Source organism: Salvelinus sp. IW2-2015, unplaced genomic scaffold (assembly GCF_002910315.2).
Source record: "Salvelinus sp. IW2-2015 unplaced genomic scaffold, ASM291031v2 Un_scaffold2948, whole genome shotgun sequence".
Taxonomy (NCBI): Eukaryota; Metazoa; Chordata; class Actinopteri; order Salmoniformes; family Salmonidae; genus Salvelinus; species Salvelinus sp. IW2-2015.
The window spans coordinates 67,408-76,045 of NW_019944243.1; the positions used below are offsets into that span (position 1 = coordinate 67,408).

The 8,638-nt window shown below is 48.1% G+C and overlaps 1 pseudogene; it reads right to left on the reverse strand.

Annotated features, from left to right (window-relative positions):
* Positions 1-3,153: 3,153 nt before the first annotated feature.
* The window catches only part of LOC139025607 (uncharacterized), a 9,457-nt pseudogene continuing 3,972 nt past the window's right edge, over positions 3,154-8,638 (reverse strand).

Sequence of the window (8,638 nt, forward strand, 5' to 3'; positions counted from 1 at the left end):
TTTCCAGCAGGTTGTCAAAGAGTTTGCCTACATCAGCCAATGGGACAAATGAGAGCGTGCCAAGCTCCCTGACCTCTTGGGTGTAGTCGGTGTCAGTGAGCTAGTTTTGTTTGCACTTTGTGAAGCTATTGTATTTTTCGCCAAATGGCCTGTTTCATGCCTAGACAATCAACTCAACATATGGTATTCTGTTCTTTTCAAATGGCCTACATTTCCAGTATCATAATGAGACTAAATGAAATGACTTAAACCAAATGGATTTGGTGATGTTGTTCTATATATTTTTTAGGCCTACTTGGCTCGACTGTTAAAATGCAGGGGAAAAGGCAGACATTTATATAAACATTTATATATACTTTTTTGTTTTCAGACACTTTCCATTGGTAGGCCTAACCATGTGTCTCTCCTCACTCAGAAAGCCTGCTCACTGATGTCAAGACCAAAGCTCATAAATGTGACTTTTAACCTTTATTTAACTAGGAATGACAGTTAAGAACACATTCTTATTTACGATGACTGTCAACCCCAGCCAAAGCTGGGAAACACTGGGCCAATTGTGCACCACCCTATGGGACTCCCAATCACAGCCAGATGTGATTCAGCTTGGATTTGAACCAGGGACTGTAGTGACACCACTTGCACTGAGCTGCAGTGCCTTAGACCACTGCGCCAATCAACTTGATTGAATTGGAATGATGTGAATAATGATAATGATGATGGTGAGAGCCTAGTATAGCCTGACCCAGGGCTGCCCAACCCTCTTCCTGGAGATCTACTGTCCTGTAGGTTTTCAGTCCAACCCTCTTCCTGGAGATCTACTGTCCTGTAGGTTTTCAGCCCAACCCTCTTCCTGAATCTACTGTCCTGTAGGTGTTTCAGCCAACCTCTTCCTGGAGATCTACTGTCCTGTAGGTTTCATCCAACCCTTCCTGGAGATCTACTGTCCTGTAGGTTTTCATTCACCCTCTCCTGGAGATCTACTGTCCTGTAGGTTCTCAGCCAACCTCTTCCTGAGATCTACTGTCTGTGGTTTTCAGTCCACCCCTCTCTGAGCTCTACTGTCCGTAGGTTTACATCCCAACCCTTCCCTGGAGATCTACTGTCCTGTAGGTTACAGTCCAACCCAAATTTAGTATATCAATTCAGCTAGTTAAGTCTTTTGAACAGCTAATTAGAGAATCAGGTGTTAAATCAGGGTTGGACTGAAACCCACAGGATGGTAGATGTCCAGGAAGAGGTTGACAGCCTGGCCTAACCCTTTAATCATAGCTATTGTTACATTGTGTATCTAAAATCACAATGTTTTGATTTCATAGTCATGTGACAAAGAGTCTTTTAACTGAAACGTCAGCCATTAAGCGATCTACGTTTTTTTGCATGAAATGTTTTATTTTCTGGTTGGCTGAAAACTAGTCCTGAGCAACCGATCAAATCCGGTATGCTATAACATTTTAGGCCATACAAATTTATTTTAGCCATATAAAGATCAGCCCGGCATATGATTTAATGCAAACAGACACAACATTGTTTCAGATTCTTTAATAAAAGACTCGTAACAAACAGCAATAGGCTTTACAACTGGCTTCACGTTTTCCAAAAGGTCTACAAGGAAACTCACATATCTCAGGAAGTTGATTGTGCGCTGCGTGTACTTCCACAAAAGTATTGCTCAACAAAACGACACGTAAGCGCACGTGTGTGTGTGTGTTGTGTGTGTGTGTTGTGTGTGTGTGTGTGTGTGTGTGTGTGTGTGTGTGTGTTGTGTGTGTGTGGTGTGGTGTGTGTTGTGTGGTGGTGTTGTGTGTTGGTGTGTGGTGTGTGTGTGTGTAGAGAGAGAGAGGGCGAGTGAGGACACTTGTCTGGTAACATCTCTGTAAAGCTCTCCTAGGGATTCAGCCCAGCCTCTCTCTCTCTCTCTCTCTCTTTATCTCTCCTGTGGTGTGTGTATGTGTGTGTGTTCTCCTGTGGTGTGTGTATGTGTGTGTTCTCCTGTGGTGTGTGTGTGGATACACAGGGCGTTAGATAATAATGTTTGCACAGAGCACAGAACCCTTGCTGGGTGGCTATGCATTATATGTCATTATAATATTTACATATATTCTATAATTATTCAAAAAAGCATGGATTGTTTGGTGGCCAATGCCATATTTCAGTGCACTTAACATTACATTGCTATTATTGTGCAATAAATTACATTTCGATAAGGTTTCCGTTAACGTCTCTGCAGTAGTGAAAAACACATGATTCGATAAGCTATACCTGAATCATAGTTCATCTCTGATTCTGTTGCACCACGACAGTATCTGCCACAAAACCAGAGTTTTTTTTATATATATTTTTTATATCAGATATGCGATGTTCCGCTCATGTTTTTGGGTGGAAGTCAACGATGTGAGGGCGATGTGAGGTGGAACAGCTTGAGGCAGCATTGGTCTGAGTGAATTAAAGATGAATTACCTTCTCAATAAGGACTAAGTGCTGTATCTGCCATGACTGTCACAGAGAATGAATAGATTCCAATGACTGGGCAGCTACAAGCGGGGGAGAGAGGGGAGTGAGACCAAAAGGGGGAGGGAACGAGGGAGGGAAAGGGAGATGGAGAGGGAGTATTCTGTGATGTGTTGGCTTATGTGGATAGAGGGTGGAGGTTGAAGAGAGAGCGAGAGAGAGATAAACACAGAGAGCAAGAGAGAATAAATATATGTATATATATATATATATATAGAGAGAGGATATATATATAGAGAGAGGAGGGGTAGAGGGTGGAGGTTGGAAAGAGAGAGGTAGAAGGAGGGGGAGAGAGTGGGATGGAGACAGACAGAGAGGGGGGAGAGACAGAGGCAGGGAGAAAGGTTCTTGTAAGCATGCTGTTACAGTCCTGAGCAATTTGAAAATGGATCACTTCCTCCCCTTCTCTCTTTTCCTCCCATCTCTCAAGTCCTATCCCTCTCTCATATCATCATCCTTCTAACCTTATTCTCTCCATCATATCTCTTATCTCGCTCATCTCCTCATCCTCATTTATATATATTTTTTTTTTGATTTTAGTCGTTTAGCAGAGCTACTCACAGTTCAACTTAAGATAGGCATAGAAAGAAAATTCTTCAAGTGGAAGTACTGGTTAAGTTTTATTTTTGAGGTGAGGAGGATTATTTAAGAAACTGTTTGGAAGAGGTAGGGTTTCAGATGTTTTCGGGAGATGGTCAGGGACTCTGCTGTCCTAGCATCCCGGGGAAGCTGGTTCCACCATTGGGGTGCCAGGACAGAGAAGAGCTTGGACTGGGCTGAGTGAGAGCTGCAGGGGTGACAGGGCCAAGAGACCTGATGTGCCAGAAAGGAGTGCTCAGGTTGGGGTGTAGGGTTTGAGCATAAACTGAAGGTAGGGAGGGGCAGTTCCTCTCGCTGTTCCGTAGGTAAGCACCATGGTCTTGTAGTGGATGCGAACTTCGACTGGAAGTCAGTGAAGTGTGCGGAGGAACGGGATTACATGAGAGAACTTGGGAAGGTTGAAAACCATGCGGGCTGCAGCATTCTGGATATGTGGCAGGGGTTTGATGAGTCAAGCGGGGAGCCCAGCCAACAGCGAGTGACAGTAGTCCAGACGGATGAGGACAAGTGCCTGGATTAGGACCTGCGCCGCTTCCTGTGTGAGGTAGTGTCAAATTCTACGGATGTTGTAGAGCATGAACCTGCAGGAGGGGGTCACTTCTTTGATGTTTACAGAGAACGACAGGGTGTTGTCCACGGTCACGCCAATGTTCTTTGCACTCTGGGAGGTCGACACTGTGGAGTTGTCAACCGTGATGGGGGAGCCCTGGGGTACACCAGCAGTGAGAGTACGTGGTACAGACAGAGATCCTCTCCACGTCACCTGCTAGGAGCGGTCTGCCAGGTAGGATGCAATGCAAGAGTGTTCAGAGCCTGAGACGGCCAGCCGTGAGAGGGTGGAGAGAATGATCTGATTGTTCACAGCGTCACAGGCAGCGGATAGATCTAGGAGGATGAGAACAGAGGAGAGAGAGTCAGCTTCGGCAGTGCGGAGAGCCTCCGTGACACAGAGAAGAGCAGTCTCAGTTGAGTGACCCGTCTTGAAGCCAGACTGGTTGGGGTCAAGAAAATCGTTCTGCGAGAGAAAACAAGAAAGTTGATCAGAGAAAGCAGGCTCAAGTGTTTTGGAAAGAAGAGAAAGAAGGGATACAGGTCTGTAGTTTTTGACGTCAGATGAGTCAAGTGTTGGTTTCTTGAGGAGGGGAGCAACTCAGGCCTTTTTGAAGTCAGAGGAGACGCAGCCAGTGGTCAGGGATGAGTTGATGAGGATGGGACGTGGTCAGGGATGAGTTGATGAGGATGGGACACAGCCAGGGGTCAGGTGATGAGTTGATGGAGGATGGGACAGCAGCCGTGGTCAGGGAATGAGTTGATGAGGATGGGAACAGCCAGTGGTCTGGGATGAGTTTGTGAGCGATGGACAGCAGCAGTGGTTCTGGGATGAGTTGAATGAGGATGGGACACAGCCAGTGTCAGGGATGAGTTGATGAGGAATGAGACACAGGCCAGTGGGTCAGGGATGAGTTTGGATGAGGATGGGACACAGCAAAGGGAGGGAATGAGTTGAATGAGGATGGGAACACGCAGCGCCAGTGGTCCAGGGATGAGTTGATGAGTGATGGGAACGTGGTCAGGGATGAGTTTGATGAGGATGGCGACACAGCCAGTGGTCTGGGATGAGTTGATGAGGATGCGGACACAGCCTAGGGGTCAGGGATGCAGTTGAGAGGAGGGACACAGCCAGTGGTCAGGATGAGTTGATTGAGATGGGACACAGCAGGCGGTCAGGGAATGAGTTGAATGAGGGCATGGGACACAGCCAGTGGTTCAGGGATGAGTTGATTGAGATGGGACGTGGTCAGGGGATGAGTTGATGAGGATGGGAACACAGCCCAGTGGTCCTGGCTGAGTTGACTGAGGATGGGAACACAAGCCACGTGGTCCGGGATGAGTTGATGAGGATGGGAACAGCAGCAGGGGTCAGGATGAGTTTGAATGAGCCGAGTGGGACAGCAGCCAGTGGTCAGGGATGAGTTGATGAGGAGGGACACAGCCAGGGTCAGGGATGATTGATGAGGATGGGACTACAGCCAGTGTCAGGGATGAGTTGAATGAGGATTGGGAAGCAGCCAGTGTCGAGTGGATGAGTTGATGAGATGGACAGCAGCCGTGGTCTGGGATGAGCTTGATTGTAGTGATGGGACGTGTCAGCGGATGTTGATGAGGATGGACAACAGACAGTGGTCAGGGATGCGTTTGATGAGGATGGGAACGACAGCCAGGGTCAGGGATGAGTTGATCAGAGGAATGGATCGCACAAGGGCCAGTGGACAGGGATAGAGTTTGATGAGGATGGGACAGCAGCCATGGTCTGGGATGAGTTGATGAGGACTGGGACGTGTTCAAAGGATAGTTGATGAGGAGGGACACAGCCAGTGTTCAGGGATGACGTTGAGAGGATGCGTGGACAGCAGCCAGGGGCAGGGATGAAACGTGATGAGGATGGGACACAGCCAGTGGTCTGGATGAGTTGGTGAGGAGGGACTCGGTCAGGGATGAGTTTAACTGAATGAGGGACACACCAGTGGTCAGGGATGCGGTTGATGAGAATGGGACAGCAGCCAGGGGTCCTAGGATGAAGTTGATGAGGATGGGAACACAGCCAGTGGACAGGGAGAAGTTTGATGAGGATGGGACATCAGCAGGGGTCAAGGATGAGTTGAATTGAGGATGGGACCACAGCCGGGGTCAGGGATGAGTTATGAGGATTGGGACACAGCCAGGGGTCAGGGATGAGGTCATGAGGCATGGGACACAGCCAGGGGGTCCAGGGATGAAGTTGATAAGGATGGGACACCAGCCATGGTCAGGGATGAGTTTGATGACGGATGGGACATCCAGCCGGGGTCAAGGATGAGTTGATGAGGGATGGGACACAGCCAGTGGTCAGGGATGAGTTGAATGAGTGGACAGCAGCTCAGTTGTCAGGGATGAGTTGATGAGGATGGCATCAGCCCAGTGGTCCTGGGATGATTGATGAGGATGGGACGTGGCAGGGATGAGTATGAGGATGGGAAACACATGCCAGTGGTCAGGGATGCGTTGATGAGGAGGACACAGCCAGGGGTCAGGATGAGTTGTGATAGGATGCGGACATCAGCAGTGGTCTGGGATGAGTTGATGAGGAGTGGGAACGTGGTTCAGGGATGAGTTGATGGAAGATGGGACAGCAGCCAGGTTGTCAGGGATGCGTTGATGAGGGATGGGGACACAGCCAGGGGTCATGGGAGAGTTATGGAGGATGGGACACAGCCAGTGGACAGGGATGAGTTTGATGAGGAATGGGACAACAGCCAGGGTCAGGATGAGTTTGATGAGAGTGGGACATACAGCCAGGGGTCAGGGATTGAGTTGATGAGGATGGGACACAGCCAGGGGTCAGGGATGAGTTGATGAGGATGGGACACAGCCAGTGGTCAGGGATGAGTTGATGAGGGAAGTGAGGAATGGGAAAAGGTCTCCTGAGATGGCCTGGAGAAGGGAGGAGGGGATGGGGTCGAGCGGGCAGGTTGTCGGACGGCCAGACTTCACTAGTCACAGGATGTCATCTGGAGAGAGAAGGGTGAAAGAGGTCAAGGTTCAGGGTAGTTCTGTGTGAATGGGACCAGTGAACTCAATAGGATGAGTAAATGAGTAGCGGATGTCATCAACCTTTTTTTCAAAGTGGTTGATAAAGTCATCTGAAGTGTGAGGGGGGAGGGGTGGAGGATAAAGAAGGGAGGCGAAGGTGGAAAATAGTTTCCTAGGGTTAGAGGCAGAAGCTTGAAATTTAGAGTGGTAGAAAGTTGCGTTAGCAGCAGATACACAGGAAGAGAAGGTAAAGAGGAGGGAGTGAAAGGATGATAGATCCTCCGGAAGTTTCGTTTTCGTCTAATTTCGCACAGCTGCCCGCAGCCCTGTTCTGTAAGCTCGCAATGAGTCACTCAGCCACGGGCCGGCCTGGGAGGAAAGCGGGCCGTGCGAGTCATAGGATGTGGAAAGGGAGGAGAGTAAAGTTGAAGAGGCAGAATCAGGAGACAGGAGGGAGAAGGATTTAGCAGATGGGAGAAATAATAGGATAGAAGAGAGTAGGTGGAAAACGAGAGTGAAGATTGCGATGGCCCATGGCCCATCTGAGTAGGGGCTGAGTGGTTAGGGTTGGAGGAAAGGAAACAGAAAAGGAAACAAAGTAGTGAAGACACTCCCCCTCCAACACAGCCACTGATTGCCCTGCCCCTTGATCCTTGTCAATGTGTCAACAACTATCTGCAAATGAGCAGTCAGCAGTTCACTGAAAGTAGATGGTCCTAGCTAGCAAAAAGACAGTATTAGACCACAACAGATAAAGACATAACTCATCACTCCTGGAGATATCAGGAGTCCTCTAGCTATCATACGTCTTATCTCTCTCGTAGTCCGTTGCTCTCTCTCTCAGGATGTTAAGCAGAGAACTGTTCTGTTTGGCCTGTTAGGTTGGAGGTCTTGCACTCTAATTCATTCTCTCCGTCTTTTTGGCTTTTACAGTAAATGCTCCATATCTCCCAATAACGGAGAGGAAAGCGGCAGACATCAAAGTAAAACATATTTTAAATTGACTCCGGTTCTGAAGTGTGGGTGTTTAAACCAAACGGCTGTGGTGGCTAAATGGATTAGATTGTGTGAGGCCTCCGGACACAGCCACGCAGGCAAAAGCGCTAACTCAGAATGACACACTAATCCGCTAACGGTGCAAGAAAAAACACGCAGCGTCTGATAAGAGACGAAGGACAGCTACTCACTTTTATACAGGAAACATTCATTATTTTGGATGGAGGGGTGTGTGTTATTAATGCGTCTGTGTTTATTTTTGTACAGGCATTTGGTGCGGGCACACACACACCCACACACAGACTACATACAACGCGCACACACCAGTACACATACGTACATTACACAAACGGCACACACAACTACACACACCACACACCACACACACCACACACACACAACACCACACAGCAACACACATCACACAATCGGAAAACCAATCTACAACAGCACACACACACACACACACCACACCACAACACAACACACACACACACACACACGACACACACACACAAGCACACACACACACACACACAGAGACACAGAAACACGATACACACACGCACACACACACACATATACACATATGCACAAAAGTGTCAGTGTACAGTAAATGGTGTGTGTGTGTGTCTTCTTGTCTGTGTACGAGGTGTGTGTGGATTCTGTGTTCAGTAGGAGTGTGTGATATGGAAGGAGGGAGGAGGAGGAGGAGAGTCTTCGTAAGAAGAAGGTGATAATAGACCCGGTTGAATTCCAGGAGAACAGCCTCGTTACATGGAAAATCACACACACACACACACACACCACCTCGCACGCGCTTAAAGCAACGCAGACAGAGACACGCACACGTTCACTGATGCGGTTTTGTACTTTCACTTACAAAATGACACAATTTACAAACGGAACCGGTGGAATTATTTATTAATTTCAGAAATATTTGGAATATTCTAGATAATGGAGG